Source organism: Nilaparvata lugens, chromosome 9 (assembly GCF_014356525.2).
Source record: "Nilaparvata lugens isolate BPH chromosome 9, ASM1435652v1, whole genome shotgun sequence".
Lineage (NCBI taxonomy): Eukaryota > Metazoa > Arthropoda > Insecta > Hemiptera > Delphacidae > Nilaparvata > Nilaparvata lugens.
Window position 1 is genome coordinate 12,982,328 of NC_052512.1, and position 17,114 is coordinate 12,999,441.

The 17,114-nt window shown below is 34.6% G+C and overlaps 1 protein-coding gene across 4 annotated transcripts in view; it reads right to left on the bottom strand.

The window, feature by feature from the left end:
• The window catches only part of LOC111064376 (arrestin domain-containing protein 17-like), a 52,524-nt gene extending 35,828 nt beyond the window's left edge, over positions 1 to 16,696 (bottom strand). Inside the window, exon 1 of one of the 4 annotated variants that reach the window (XM_039435504.1) lies at positions 10,124 to 10,221. The gene's annotated coding sequence lies outside the window, so the exon portion shown is untranslated. Of the gene's footprint in view, positions 1 to 1,600; positions 1,619 to 10,123; positions 10,222 to 16,469; positions 16,488 to 16,678 lie in introns of those variants that run through there. The other 3 variants (XM_039435507.1, XM_039435508.1, XM_039435505.1) reach the window with 3 other exon arrangements.
• Positions 16,697 to 17,114: the final 418 nt, after the last annotated feature.

Here is a 17,114-nt window from a genome sequence, read left to right on the forward strand (position 1 = left end):
TCTGCCACTTCTCTCTCAATTCTTCAGTCAGTTTTTTAAGTAAGACAAATAATAACGGAATCGACCAGTCATTAACTGAATGACCAATTGGTTTTAGTGCTGCAATATACTCAGCTAAATGAGTGATGAATTTTCGTAGCGATTCTGGTTGCTTATTAACTGCTGGAATATCAAAAATTGCTTGCAAGTATGCGTCAGTCAGCTTGTAAGAGTCATTGTAGTGATTCAATAATATTTTCCATGCCTCAGCATAATGATCACTTGTCAATGGGACTACAGAAATGACTGACAGTGCATCGCCTCTCAGTACAGACCGAAGATACATATTTTTTTGTATGTCAGCAATTTGACCATTATTATGAACCGTGGCTTCGAATAAATCTCTAAATTGACTCCAAATTTTCAAATCGCTGTCAAAAGTCATCAAATGAAGCTTAGGTAGAGCAACTGGCGAGATATTTCCAGTTGTAGGTGAAGAAGCTACATTGGAAGAACTAATATTCAAATTTGTTTGAGTGGATGGTAAGGTTTCGAGAATAGCCTTGACATTGAAAAAAAACTCATCAAATTTTCAAGCTCAGTTGTTTCCAATCGAGGATTTTGTTTGTTATAGTAGCTCTGCATCTTATCTATTATATCATTGAACTCCACCTGGTGGTGATCGATATGCTCACCCATAACTTTCAATAAATTCTTCATTTTTTTATTTTTCGGATCCTTTTTGACAGCTTCGGCAATTTCATTAATCCGTTTTATTTTAAGGATTAATGCATCTCTTTGAAACGTCAAGTCTTCTATAACACCCATAGTGAGGCGATAACAATGAGCACTTGTCAAGAGAGAGAGTAAGACAAAGAGCCAAACAAGAATAAGAGGGAAAACACGAGAGCAGGTGACACAATGAAGTAGTGTAATGAACAATGGCTAGCTTATCTAATCATACAAGCCAAGCCAGCATTTCAACTTATGCTTGGTAGAAATGATCGGTTACGAGGTTAATAATACCGTATCGATACTCTTGGAACAAACAATATCTGCTATTAATAACGAAGTAACGACAACAATCAATGCAAATAACTGCAAGTATCCTTTGAAAAAAGTAATAGTTCCAGTTACTGTTACAGCTAGACAACATATAAGTCTTTCACTACTTATTGACACGAACTTGCCAGTCCAGCCTTGTGGCGCCAATGCAACAATCTTATGCAATAATACTACGACACAATTATTTACGAAAATATTACTTGTTCTACTCAATTTCCAACTTAAAAATTGAGCCCAAATTTCTTAAGAATACCACAAATAAAGCGTATATTCATCTATGACGACAAAAACAACCCATATAAACAGAAAAACTAAGAATAGAATAGGCATAAAAATCGACAAACCTATTGGATGATATTTCAAACTTATGTCCTATTCAAATTCAATTAACAAATCAATCCTGGACGGTTGGACCATGTTTATTCAACAGAGGCTGGCTCAAACAGCACTCTGGTTAGTGGACTGTATCAATTACATCAAGAACTTTTGGGTTGTCTGGCGTCGGGTAGCAAGTTGAACAATTGAAATGGCTTAGTGCACAATAACATAGGCCTACCTTCATGTCCAAATCCTCCTTGCTTCCAGGATCCTGGGTCCAGATCATGATACGAGACAAGACGACACTTGTAATAAATCACAATAAATAATCAATAGATCACTTTGCAAAAATCGACATTACGAGAAGTAAGCTGTTCGATTGGCTGTCAATCAGCAACTGGCTGTGATTATGCTATGTGCATCACTGGTCAATTGCCCCTTCTACCACCCAACACCAGACAACAAAGAGGAACATTGATAGTTTCGTCTGAACAGATTGCAATAAATACTCATGCAGCAATAATAGTTGTCCCTATTTATTTACATAAACCTTCCCTAGTGTATATAATACATATTTTGTGAGTAAACTTTATAATTCAATTTATACTGGTTGATCGAGCAATAAGCTGATTCATTAGGTATCGATTCCAAGAACTGTCGATTTATCCTAGATCAATTGATTCATTTAAAACAAAAACAAAGAATTCTAACCTCAAATGTACATGCAAACTTTTATTTTTTATGATCTGCCAATAATAAATAAGCCGCTTTATAATTTTTAATTCTGCCAATGAATCCTCATTATTTTTGAATTACAATTTTGCATGATTTACTCATTGCTTTAGATAATATGATTAGTCTTTATCACTAATAATATTCAATTTTACTTGAGTGGTACTTTGACTAGGCTATCTTTCCTTTCTATTTTATAATTCTATTAAAGCTCAATAGTTCATTTCAAAAATATTTTGTGGTGCTAAAATACCACATGACATAATGCGCCCTCTGGTTTCTGATACAAAATGATAATTTGAGAGTATAATATAGTTTTATGATCCTGTTGGTTTTGGATCAGAAATCATACAAGCTACAAAGCCTGTTAATAGATCTAATGAGAATTGTGTCTCCTAAAGGTTCAACAATAAATATAATAGCAAATGAATTCAATTCAAATATATACACCTTACATCGGCTAACCTCCTACTACATACAATACATAAATATAAATCATCTCCTTTTCTACACAAAAACATAAACATCTTTTTCGACTAGTACTTCCGCCCTCAGCTGAAAGCAATTCTTTGCGGCAACACGCCATCAAAGTAATTTGAACATTGGTGCAAAATCATTGCCAACCTAACAACACTATAATTCTCCGGCTTGTAAAATCTAACATTTCTTTTTCGCTCGACATCGAATCGTGGCTTGTAAATTTGGTTTTTCTTTCTTAATTAATTTGGGCTTTATGTTTACACAATGAGTAATTTTAATAGCTAATCTTTGGTAATTTACTGACAAGAAATCCTTAGTCATTAACACATGAAATTTTGGCTTAACATTCTTTGGTTGAACAATGCGGTTTTATCATTTGGCAGATAATTTTATTTATTTTCTCCCTTCGAGTAACACATTAATAATAATAAAGTACTTTTTACAATTTTTTTACATATAAATCACATTTTATGACACTTGAACTTCTGGGGTAGCTGTTTTGTTAGATCATTATACATTAGGCATTGGCTACTTGGTAATTCGTGACAGTAAACGATCGATTTGTTGGGCTCTTCATTGATTCATCTGTCGCCATTTTGTGATCTTTGATTTATACAGTAAGCTGGCTTTTAATTGGGATGATTATTATTCGATTGGTTTGTGAGTGATGATGGTGTTACAGATGGCTTCTAAATTTTCTATTTCTTTGTTTTTAGGCACTGGTTTCGCTGGTCGACATGGATATTTGTCTGCTGGATAATTATGTTGTTTGGCGTTCGTTGGGTACGTATTCAGTGAATGATAAGGCAAGTGACAGTTCAACATAATATTATTATTTACCTCCTTATCTTTCTGTGTCTCGATAATATGGTTTGAGATTGTAGACCTTGAGCTTTGATATTGTAAATAGTCTGGTGGTTCAGACGACCGATTCTCCATCAACTCTAAGATTTGGGATAGCCTAGAATATTTACTTTGAGTGTTTTGAATTCTCCTGGGTTTCAGATTATTTTCGTAAATTTTAGAATCAACTTTCTCAATACCATATAAGATACGCCCTCATTCCTTATTACATTAATAATATTTTCTTTAATTGACATCATAGTCATACCAATAATCATAACAAAATAGATCAACATACTTGTTAAGCCCATTACATAACCTCTTAGTAAACAATAATCATGTATTTTCTTTTCCAATAAACAATTCAATCTTTCTTTCAATTTTATTGCACACAATTCATCTTCCAATAATTTCATATAATAATTCCTTCCTTCATCTTCATCTAGGCCCGTATCCATTATTAATTTTCCCTTGTTTTTGAGCATGTTCCTTTTGTTTATTCCATGGTTGCAGTCACGACGGTAAGCTGCTTGCTTGAACCGCGTGTGCTTCGGGTGCATGTTAGTCCAATTATTCACTTCATCCTGGTGCCGGTACTCCTCTCTGCATGCTGCCTTCTTCCCATGGCTGCCTGGTTTCTGTGCTTCTTTTTGGTGGTACTTGAATTTAGTATGAGGACGATAACCTCTCTTCCGGGGCCTTCCTTGTTGCTTCCTCTGGTGGGCCTTCCGGTGTTGGGTTCCATGTTTCACTCCAATGTCGTCCTGTCGGTCACACTTTCTGCTTGCCTTGGTGGTGGTTGGCTCCTTGAATTTAGTGTGCCGAGGGTGAATCCAATGATGCATGGGTGGCGACTGCTCAAACCGGGTATGTTGTGGGGGTACACAGGTTCAGTGCATGGAGGTGGTATATCATTTTCAGATTTTATTATTGGCAACTCTTTAATTATTTCTGTGTTGATACTGCATGTAGTTTTCAGTAGTGGATTGGTTGCTAGTGGTAGATCTTTGGGGGGGGGGGAATAGTAGGCTTAGTATAGGTTGCTTTTTACAGACTGAGTTTGATGCATGTTTGACTTCTTTATTTGGTGGCGGGTTGTTGCGGTGGTGGATTTGTTCTGGTTTTTGGTTATCTGCATGATTTAATTGTGCATGCCACTGTACATGATGTGTTTACTCTATTGTTATTTTGATTATGATCGTCCCGATTTGTGGAATTTATATCCTGTTTATTATTTCTATTCCAATGATGTCTGCTGTCATAATGTGCTTCTCTATGATACCGTTTACTGTTGTAATATTGGGATCTATTTCTGGAATTATTTTCAAATGATTGACCTCTGTCATTATTTTCAGTGTATTTTGTATATCAAATGTTCGCTCCGGCATTTGACATTTGATTCTCACCATTATAACTTCTTCTGGAGCTATTGCTATTATGCTGAAGAGAATGATTGGGATTTCCTGTGTGATCGTTTACCTGACTTGATTCAGAAGTAATGGATTGGATACAATGTAGATGTTCTATCAGTTCTTTACAACTGGAAATAGAAGATACTGCCAGTGTCATGCGAACACGGAAAGGAAGTTTTTTGAATAGTATATTAGCTAGTGCTGAGTCAGCTAAAGATTCATCTAGTTGAGAATTCCTATACATTACATTAGCCACAAATTCAGTATAAGAATGTCCGCCTCTATTATCATATGTGCATGATATAATCTCTGATAGTGCATCCATCTGTTTACGTTTGCTCCAATATTGCTGCAGAAACTGGGAGAGGAAATCCCCCAGGCTATTAATATCTCGCACCCGGCTCTGGAAGAACATCAGCGGTTCACCGAGTAATAAACTGGATAATTGGAAACGCCACACTAACCAAGAGGTGGGTATCAGTTCCTGAATGGCTCTTATTTGATCCACAAATGGTCTGGGTTGCATGTGATGGTAGGAGTTATCAAATTTTCCAAGATTTTGGAAAAGTTGAGTGCCGTTTACTACTTCAGTCGGTGTATAATGCATTCGACTGACTGGGATACTTTCCATGTGTGTCTCTATTCTGGAGACTCGTTCTTCATTTGCGATCCATTTATCATTCATAATTTTCCTATTTGCATTCACTTTGTCATACAATTCGGTTAGCTTCAACTGTTGTCCGCCTATGGCATTCTCCAACCTGCCATATCTCTCTCTTGATTTTGTCCCCTCCTCCGTTAAGTTTGCTATACATGTCTGCACGTTACTCTGTTCTTTGACTATTTTTACTATTTTATTATTATTTTCCTCCACTTTTGACTCTATCTCACATTTATTTTCTAATACTTTTTCCATTACAGTTCCTATGATAGTGGTTCCTAGCTCCTTACCTAATATGTCTACCTGTTTTCCTATTTCCTTGGGTACTTCATCCAACCATCCATTTACCTGACAGGTGACATCATCTATACATGTTTCTAACTCTTTGATGACTGTAGATTGTGTATCTATTTTAATGTCTATCATACTTCTCACTTCCTCTTTGAAGCTAGAAAATTTTTCATCCATAGCTTTGACATCCTGTTGTACAGCTTTGATATTTTCTATGATATTTTCTGTCCTTCTATCTTGGCTTGCTTGTATATCTTCTTGTATTTTTTTAGCTTGTCCTTCTAAGGCTTGGCTGAGCAAGAGTTTGAATTCGTTTATGGAATCATTTACCATGAGATTGGTAGTATAACCGACTGAAGAGTCTAATGTGGTGTTGCATTTTTCTAGGTTGGTGGTGGCGGATGGCAGTTGACTGGTCACATCAGGCGGCGACTGGATGGCAGCGTTCCCTGTTCCCTTGGCAGTGTTTGAAGTGGTCTGTGGAGACGTCGGTACTGGGTTGGACGCCCTCACTCCCTCATCTCCATCAGCTGGACTTTCCTCAGTATTTATAGCATCGACGGCATTCTCAATCCCAGTAGAGGACAGTTGGGCCAGGTTTTGCTGGTCGAAATTGACGGAGCATACGCTGCCTCCTTCTCTCTCCCATGGGGTCTCCGCTGCATTGTCCTGGGGTTGTTGATCGGCCAGTGTCATGTTCGTAGGGTTCTGGGGATGGTCGCTAAAGTAGGAGATTTGTGAGTTAGCTGGAGTGTCATGTACATATATTACGCAAAGATCTTCCAAGTGATCCAGGTACTACAATAAACATAGAGAAAATTACTACCAATATAGCTCTTAAAATTTTAGGTAGGGTCTTATCTTCCTTAATATCAATAATATTCTTATATTTAAAATAACCTATACCCCTGGTCAGCATACAATATTTAGATTCAAGGATCAAGATCAAAATTTTGCTATAAATTGCATGGAAATTTCCATTCAATTTTTCTCTATTATCGAGAATTATGTTATCAAACTCGTGTGATACAGTTTGTCTGTATTTATGCAGCTTGAAAAATTTCAACTTGAAGAGCAACTCAATTATTTTAGCCAGACACTTACAATAGATCATCAGATATATCCTGTTGAATCAACTTCAGATTATACTTCTTGCGGCTTTCAGTTTTATTAATAATTCAATTTAGAATTGATAGTAAGGTTGAGTAGGTAAGCTTTCCATCATGCCTCACGCTTGTGGTGCCATTGTGTAAAGGTGCAGACCTTTGCCCCACTTGTTGGGTGACATTGTGTAAAGACGTGCTTCCTGGGGGGTTACCTCTTATGATAGAGTCCCACGTTGTGAAGCCATTGTGTAAAGTGGTAAATTGCAAATCCTTTACAGATGATGTGGTATTTTTGATATTTATAAGAGCGGTTGCTAAAATCCCTATTTTGCAAATAAATTCGCAAAAAGTTAAGGCCGTCCGGCTCACAAAATTGCTGGGTTCAAACCGCAGCTCTAGCTCAGTGGTAGATGCATGAATTTTCCAAATATGATCAATCACCACAGGGTTCAATGACTGGTGATCATTAATTCTTACCGCTGCTTCCATGAAGTTCTTGAAGAATACCAATAAGGAAGTCAAAAAGACAGTTGGTGATTGATTACCAGTAACCATGTATCCAATCGAGAATAATGAAGACCAACTATGGTTTTTTCTAGTTGATTTTTAAAACACTCGTCATGAATACAGGTATTCACCCATTTATCCTTCTGAAATTCCTTAGAACTTACAACGCCAGTTCTTGAAGCTCTCTGGATCCTTATATGATATAACTGGAACCTTATTAATATAATTATCAATATGATTTTTCTGGCGGACTAGTATGACTATCATCAAAGGATGATAAGTAATGGATGCTCTTAATAAGATCAATATTAATTGATTCACTAATTTTATGTGCTGCTGACGAATATTTCTTGGTACCAAGACAGCTCAAACTGTATATCACGAGATGAATTAGGATATAATAAAAACTTCTATGATTTTGTATGCTGACATAAAACATGAAATATAATCCCATAAAATAATATATATAAAATATTCTTATATCTATAATTTTCTTTAAATAAATTCTTTTCTATAATTTGAATAATTATTACAAGGCTTAATAGCATTCACAGTTGTGAGCTTTAAAAATTATAAATTTGTTTTTAATACTGATACATGGACTTCAATCAATTCAGAATTCTACAATTTAAAACCTGTTCAGTCTATAGATTTAACATGACATACTTTAATCAATGAGCAAATAATAATTAACAATTCAATGATCTCAGGATTCTTATGAGTTCGTGCCATGCATGGAAGTAAGCTTCCTACATAAATCAAATAAATTCATAAAACGTTCTTATAGACTATATGATAGCACTCAACACATTGCGAATTTTTTAAACTTGAATTAATTTATATAGTGCTTTGATCAATTCCCCAATTCACTATTAAAAGGCCTTTAAAAATGAGCTCATTTGAACTAACACTCACAGTAATGATGTTCTTGAAGGTATTGTAGAGTAAATTAATTATTTCCAATAATTAATTATGCAGGTCCTTTTCATCTCTGCTGGGCTCGCGCGTGGTCCAGATTTCTTATAAATTTCTCTCAGTATTAAAAATATATTTATGGGAACAGATTACAATTAAGAACTCTTTAACAACACTGAGTTCACAGATAAACAAACATTAATTACAAATATTTTACATTTAAAAAAGGGTTTGGCTTGATGATTTTAATATTTAATAGGAAGAAAGAACCCTAATTTCCATGTGCGTCCTCACAGATTGGGATCACAAGCCAAAGAGAAATGATTTTCAGAAAAATTTCATTTCTTCCTTGAATGATTTGTAAGCTTCCTTCTGATTGGTTTTCTAATTTTAGTAAGACTCAATATAATTGGTTACTTCAGATTCAGGGTTTCTCCAACTTTGTTATAGAAAGATAAATAAAAAGTTTTTATATAAATAAATGGAGTGATTGTCTTAGATTATTCCAATAAATAAATCTCGATACAAGATACTATAAAGTAGTGTACATTTAAATTTTTTATATGAGCTTTGTGTACTCTTGGTTTTCATACTTTTTTAGATGCAATAAATACTCATGCAGCAATAATAGTTGTCCCTATTTATTTACATAAACCTTCCCTAGTGTATATAATACATATTTTGTGAGTAAACTTTATAATTCAATTTTTACTGGTTGATCGAGCAATCAGCTGATTCGTTAGGTATCGATTCCAAGAACTGTCGATTTATCCTAGATTGATTGATCAAATGTACATGCAAACTTTTATTTTTTAATTCTGCCAATGAATCCTCATTATTTTTGAATTACAATTTTGCATGATTTACTTATCGCTTTGTATAATATGATTAGTCTTTTATCACTAATAATATTCGATTTTACTTGAGTGGTACTTTGACTAGGCTATCTTTCCTTTCTATTTTATAATCCTATTAAAGCTCAATAGTTCATTTCAAAAATATTTCGTGGTGCTAAAATACCACGTGACAGCGTGTACACTAGCGTCAGGTGATCAATTTTCATAACGGTAAGGAAAGTTGTAAGAGTGCGCCACACCAGATTTTTTTTTCAAGTCATCGGGATTGTTAAAATAGACTCGATTTGTCACACAGACAGTCCGTCATGCGCTGACACTTTATTTCAGCTGGTTAATATACAATATTTTACATAAAGAAACTGATATTGGTTGAATTATCAATGTACAGTATTCGCCATTCATATTCTCTTGAAACTCTGTATCGAAATAATGTATCACCTTCTCATTAAAGAAAAAAACATTTGGATTCATATGAGGGACAAAAATATTGAAGCGACAGAGTATTTTTCTTTATTTTAAATAGGATACCCAACGAAACCTACTGTTAAAATATTCTTGTAAATGGAATATTTAGCTGTTACCATGATTTTCGTCAACTCTGTATGATTAAAGCTGCGTTTACACCAAAGTTATTAACAAAATGATTATTTTTCTGTCCTTATAGATTCTATTAGATTGAACGGAACTTGACAAACACTTATGTACATCATGTGTATGATAAGTTATGTTCAATCTAATGTAATCTAAAAGGACAGAAATGGAAATTTTGTTAATAACTTTGATGTAAACTCAACTTGAAAGTTGCGGGTTTCAAAGATAACAATGCAACAGCTCTTGAGCGATTTTTCCAACACAGGGGGTCTACTAGTTATAACAATAATTAATGAGCAGGAAGCAATTCCAATAATTGAAAGCTAACAGAAACTGATGTAAAATAATTAGATGCTTACAGCTCACCTTTTTCGATTATTGGCTGCCGTGGAGTTTCCAGTCTGTGGCTTCACAATTGCAATGAATAAACCAGCAGACCTTACCACGGAATGGCTTGAAATAATACAGCGCATGCGTACAGGTATTACCTCGGAAATAAGGAGAGAGAGTACAGTGGTGAGAAAGATAAGAAAGAAATATTGTGGGTTATGGGTGGGAAGAAGTGTGTTTTATTCGAAAATGACTGGGGTTCAAGATAGATTGGCTGTTACGATTATAATGGCGAAAAGTTCTCTGATAGGTGAGAAGGAGAAATGGAAGAGAGAGAGAGAGAGAGAGAGAGAGAGAGAGAGAGAGAGATTAGATTAGAGCTCTTTATTTATTTATGTTTTAATATTTTACAATAGAGAGAGAGAGAGAGAGAGAGTGTGTGTGTGAGGGAGAGAGACAGTGTGAGAGTGGAGTGAGCGAGGGAGAGTGGAGGGAGGGAGGGAGAGTGAGAGAGAGAGAGAGTGTGTGTGTTTGTGAGAGTGGAAGAGAGTGTGTGAGAGAGTGAGAGCGATTGAGAGAAAGAGATGGAGAAAAATAAAGAGAAAAATTAAGTGGAAGAGTTTGTGTGGGAGATAGAGAGAAAATGAGTGTGTGAGAGAGTGAGAGTCAGTGAGAGAGATTGAGAAAAATAGAGTGGAAGAGTTTGTGTGAGAGAGAGAGTGAGAGAAAGAGTGTGTGACAGAGTGAGAGAGAGAGTGAGTGTGAGAGAGAGTGAGAGAAAGAAAGTGAGAGAGTGTGAGAAAGTGTGTATGAGAGAGAGAGTGTTTGAGAGAGCGAGAGAGAGTGAGAGACAGTGAGAAAAAGAGTGTCTAAGAGAGTGAGAGACAGTGATAAAAAGAGTGTTTGAGAGAGTGAGGAAAAGAGTGTTTGAAAGAGTGAGAGAAGTGAGAGATAGTGATAAGAAAAATGTTTGAGAGAGTGAGAGACAGAGAGAAAAAGTGCGTTTGAGAGAGTGAGAAAAAGAGTGTTTAAAATAGTGAGAAAGAGTGAGAGACAGATAGAAAAGGAATATTTGAGAGACAGAGAAAAAACGAGAGAAAGGAGAGAAAAATAGAGTGGAAGAGTTTGTGTGAGTGACAGAGTGAATAAGAGTGTGTAAGAGAGTGAGAAAAAATGAAAAAGGATAGAATGATTGTAATTAGTGAGTATAATGGAGAGAGGAAGAGAGAAAGAGTGAGAGAAAAGAAGTGGATATTTTTTCATAGTATTGGTTTACCGCGGTCATACTATAATAAAGGAAAGAACTGGCTTATACACGTATGGGATAGGAAAATAATTATGTTTGATGCATCATAACGTCTGAACTAACAGGACTGATTAACTTGAAATTTTGCTTATAGCTTATTAATTAACCCGAGGATGTTTCTAGGCCTCTTTCAAACTCTTCAAGATTTCATTACGTCAAGTTTTAAAATAGTCCCTTGCGGAGCATGGATTACCTACTAGACTTGAATATTCAACGCACCCCCCCCCCCAAGTTGAAAAAGTATTAACATGATTGGAAATTATATTTTCATTCATGAAATGAGAACAGTGTTTCACGGGATCAAAGTGTGAAATTGTATTTGGTTAGCATTACACTATAAAACTTGATTAAATACACTTCCAAAAATAAGCCCCCTCGCTGGAGAACTCGCTCAAAATGCCGCTGATATTCTGTTAGCTGTTCTATTGAAATCAATTTACAATAATTAAAAAATGACATCCATATGATTTTATCCTCTCAGTGAATAATGATTCTCATCTAACAATACAATACATTAATTTATTATACTGTAGTCATATGGAGCACTTTTATATCATGTCTGAACTACTCAACTCTGATTAACTTAAAATTTTGCATAAAGATTCTTAATTTACAGAGGATGGTTATATGCCTACATTGAATCCTTCAAGGTGTCAGTACGTCAGTACGACCCTTGCGGAGCACGGGTTACCTACTAGTCTTCAATATTTGACTCTTCAGCTGTAATATTGCATTGCTCAGTTATGAAATTTTTCTTGTCCTTTAGTTTAGTTTCTTCTTATCTTCCACCAGTTTGTAGATTGTCAATAATTTCATTGTTGTAGCTTCTTGAGTGAGGAACAATTTATTTTCGGTATCATCAGGAATAGAAATTAATTTTCCACAATATATTTTCGTCAAAGTCACGGAAATTTCAAACTCATAAAATAATTTTTAATATCAAATAAAATATTGTTCAACAGAAATGAATCCAGCTCTCTTAATTTTTCCTTAAATATATTGAACATGAAATACGCCAAACTGCCCAAAAGCAATCTCAAGCATAAGATCTCAATGTTCTATAAGATAAATATAAAAATCATTTACAGTTGCATTATCGACCTCATAAAAAGAGTTTTGTGTTGAGAACCTTTCTCTCAAACACAAGTAGTTTGAATATTTTGACTCGGATTGCATGCAACTGCTTCAGACTGTAGATGCTATCACAGGCCTCATTAATTCAGTGCTAATGGAAATGGGTCAAGCACTGAAACCACGGTAGGGGAAAACTCTCCTGCCGACCTATGATGAAAAATTTGGAAGCTCTCACAATCGGATCTGATTTGATTTGCCAATTCCATGCAAGTGATATGATCATTTTAGTTGAAAAATACAAATCTAATCACACATCACCATACATAAAATCCATGCTAATCATGAACCCGGCTCCAGACATGTGTCATTCAGCAAGCAGCGAATGTTTAGGCGTGATGATACATGAAACATAATTTTCCTATCCCGTACGTGTATAAGCCAGTTTGTTTTTATTAAAATATAAGTTAGATAAATTCTTCAACTTGGTACTAACATACGTGGGCACTGGGCATACAAGGAAAATCCACTAAATCCATAAAAGTAAATTTCTCAGGAAATCAATTTCCAATTTCTAACATCAATCATAATTTCCTTATAGTGATTTTTCACAAAATAATATAATACTGCAAGAAATAAAATAGTCTTCATTTGTTTGATAATTGATTATTTGATATGATATGATTCAATATTCATAGTTTATGCAATTAATTCAAAATAATGAAAAATCAAAGTTTGGAAAAATTGCAATTAGTGCATTTTATTTGTACGCCCATGATAATAAAGTGACAGAACTCAAATCTAGTTCAGAAACCTTCCTCAACTTAATACCAACCTTACAAAATTGGACTGGGTATTAATTTAGTTACCAATTTTAACCATCTGTTTCGGAGAGGTAGTATCTCTAGATTAATATATAGTTCTATATTAACATATGGTATGTACATTTCACATGAACATTCGTCCACTTTGATGTGTTCAAAAGTCCCACACCGACCGGGAAAACAACGAGCACGAATGTTCACTGCTTGCCGAATACCAAACATCCATCCACACTACTCGTGATTCGGCGAGTATGCTAGGTGTTCGCCGAATGCCGCATTTCTGGAGCTAGCTGAAACAACGAGCACGAATTTTCGCTGCATGCTGAATAGACAAACATCCATCCACACTACTAGCGATTCGGCGAGTCGCTGCTCGGTGTTTGCCGAATGATGCATGTCTGGAGCCGGCTTGAGCTTATAGAGCATCATATTCTCTTCAATTTGATCTATAAATTTCATTATATCATGCATTTCCCAATGACTGTAGCAGTGTTGAATGTTAAATCTCCAGTTTTCAAACAATATACCAATTGATAAAGGAAATAGGAGGGGATGTATTGTGAACCCGTTTTTGACTTTGCAGCTTTGTTGGGACTAATTAGGAGGTGAACATATCAAAAGTCTCCACCTCTGTTAACCTCTGTTAAGTGGCTGGGGGTGGTTCAAAGGTACTATTCTTTTTTTGGTAGTCGTGTTGTTGTGATATTGCAAGTTGCCAGAATGAAGACCAGGCTTAAAAACTACAGAACGCTGTCCGCTTTTGTACGGCAACATCGCAGCCGATGTAGGCTAGTGTCCACTTTTTCTGCTCCGCATATCCCTCCAAGTCGGAGATTGTTTCAAATGGACTAGAGACTGTGGAGTGATAACATATTGCCATCCATGTTGGGCGACATTCTTATGTAGTGCGGTATTTTTGATATATACAGGAGCAGTTGTTAAGATCCCTGGCTTGCAAATAAATTTGCAAAAAGTTAAGGCCGTCCGGCTCGCAAATATGCTGGGTTCAGACCACAGCTCTAGCTCAGTAGTAGATGCATGAATATTCCAAATATAATGAATCACCATAGGGTTCAATAACTGGTGATCAATAATTCTTACCGCTGCTTCCATGAAGTTATTGAAGAATACCAATAAGGAAGTCAAAAAGATAGTTGGTGACTGATTATCAGTAACCATATATTCAATCGAGAATAATGAAGATCAAATATGGTTTTTCTAGTTGATTTTTAAAACGCTTGTCATGAATATAGGTATGCACCAATTTACCCTTTTGAAATTCCTTGAAACTTACAATGCCAGTTCTTGAAGTTCTCTGGATCCTTATATGATATACTGTAGACTTATTAATGTAATCATCAATGGATGATATAAGTAATAAATGCTCTGAATAAGATCAATATTAATTGATTCACTGATTATATATGCTGCAGAATAATATTGCTTGGTACCAAGACAGCTCAAACTGTATATCACGAGATGAATTAGGAAAATAATAAAACTTCTAAGATCTTGTATGCTGACATAAAACACAAAATATATTCCCATAAAATAATATATTTATAGAATATTTCTTGATAATTACGATTTTCTTTGAATAAATAAATTCTCTAATATACTAATAATTATCACAGGATTCATTAGCATTCACAGTGTTGTGAGCTGTAAAAAAAAAAAAATATATATATATATATATATATATATATATATATATATATATATATATATAATATATATATATATATATATATATATATATTAGTAATACTGATATGTAGACTTCAAGTCGGTTCAGAACTTAACAACTTGGAACCTGTTCAGTCTATAGATTTAACAGAACATATACTTTGAACAATGAATAATAATTGATAAAATAATAAATCTCAGGGTTTATGAGTTCGTGCTGTGCATGGAAATAAACTTCCTACATATATCAATAAAATTCATAAAAAGAGTTCTTATAACTTATAAGATAGTGGTTGACAAGTTGCGAATTTCTTAAATTTGAATAAAAAATTTATATGGCGCTTTAATTAATCCCCCAATTCACTGATAAAGGCCTGCTAATGAGCTCATCAGAATAACTAGCACTATAATGATGTTCTGAAGTACTCGTAGAATAATTAATTATCTTCAATAATTAATTAGCCAGATCCTTCCGTCTCTGCAGGGCCCGTGTATGGTCCAGGTTTCTTACAAGTTTCCATCAGTATTAAAGATATATTTACAGGAATAAATTACAATTAAGAACTCTTCAACAACACTGAGTTCACAAACAATCAAACGTTAATTACATATACTTGACATTTAAAAAGGGGATTGGCTTGATGCTTTTGAAAAATTAATTATAAAAAAGAACCCTATTCTCCATGTGCTCCTCATAGGTCGAGATCACAAGCCAGAGAGAGCAATTCTCAGAAAAATTTCATCTCTTCCTTTAACGATTTATAAGCTTTCCTCTGATTGGCTTTCTAATCTTAGTAAGACGTGATGTAATTGGTTACTTAAGATTCAGGGTTTCTCCAACTTTGTTATACAAAGATAAATAAAAGTTTATAAATAAATAAATTGGACAACAGCCTGAGAGCATTCCAATAAATAAATCTCAATATATGAAGCTATAATGCAATATACATTTAATTTTTTATGTGAGCTTTGTGTACTCTTGGTTTTCATACTTTTTTGGATTTCAATAAATATTCGAGTAACAATAATAGTTGTTCTTATCTATTTACATAAACCTTCCCTAATATATAATATATATATTTTGTGAGTAAAAATTATAATTTAATTCATATTAGTTGATTAAGCAATCAGCTGATTGGTTCGATATCAATTCATAAATTGTCGATTGATCTAAGATTGATTGATGCATCAAATCAAAACAAAGGATTCTAACCTCAAATTGTACAAGCAATCTTTTTTTTATAATCTGCCAATAATAAACAAGCCACTTTATAATTTTATTTTCTGCCAAAGAATTCTCATTATTGTTTAATTACAATTTTGCATGGTTTTCTTATCGCTTAATAGATAACATGATTACTTTTTATCATAAATAATATTCAATTTTATTTGAGTGGTACCTTGACTAGGCTATCTATTCTTTCAATTTTACAATTCTACTAGAGCTCAGTTATTTACTTCAAAATTATTTTATGGTGCTAAGACACATACTAACGTCATAAGACATGATGTTCAAATATTTCACAAAGAGGGCTTGGGGGAAAACATCTGCTGGTTTGCTACTGCATACTAGCGTTACACGGTGTGGCATGGACTTTATATTATGTTATGTTTGAAGGGACGGATTCAAGGATCCAAAAGTTCAAAGAACCTCACATGTCAACCTGAGCTTATTGTGTGTCCCTAGGCAAACCAGTAGCCTACCTATGTCCTTTACAAGATCCAGGAGTTCTCCTTTATACTAACATCCCATTTCATCACTTGGTTGCTTGCAGCCAAACAGAGCCCTTCTCCTTGTCACTAGTCTCTTGCAAATCAGTATGAGGCATGGACTTTATTCAATAGCCTTCTTAATATGCTTATGCTCTGAATAGTATAATTCAATGCTCTCAAATAAGAATTTGGAGAAAGACAATTAATTAGAGTAGAACAGAAAATGAGAATAAAAGGGGGAAGGAAACCGCTGAGCTGAATGCACTCACAAGCACGGTATTTAGATGAAAATCTTCTTCTATATACCGTGCTCACAAATATTCCTGAGAATATATTAATGAAAATGAATGCCTGTTCACAGACTCAAAAGAAACTACAATCCAAGTTATAGTTCATTATACATTTTATTTTATTCGTTCATTTATTT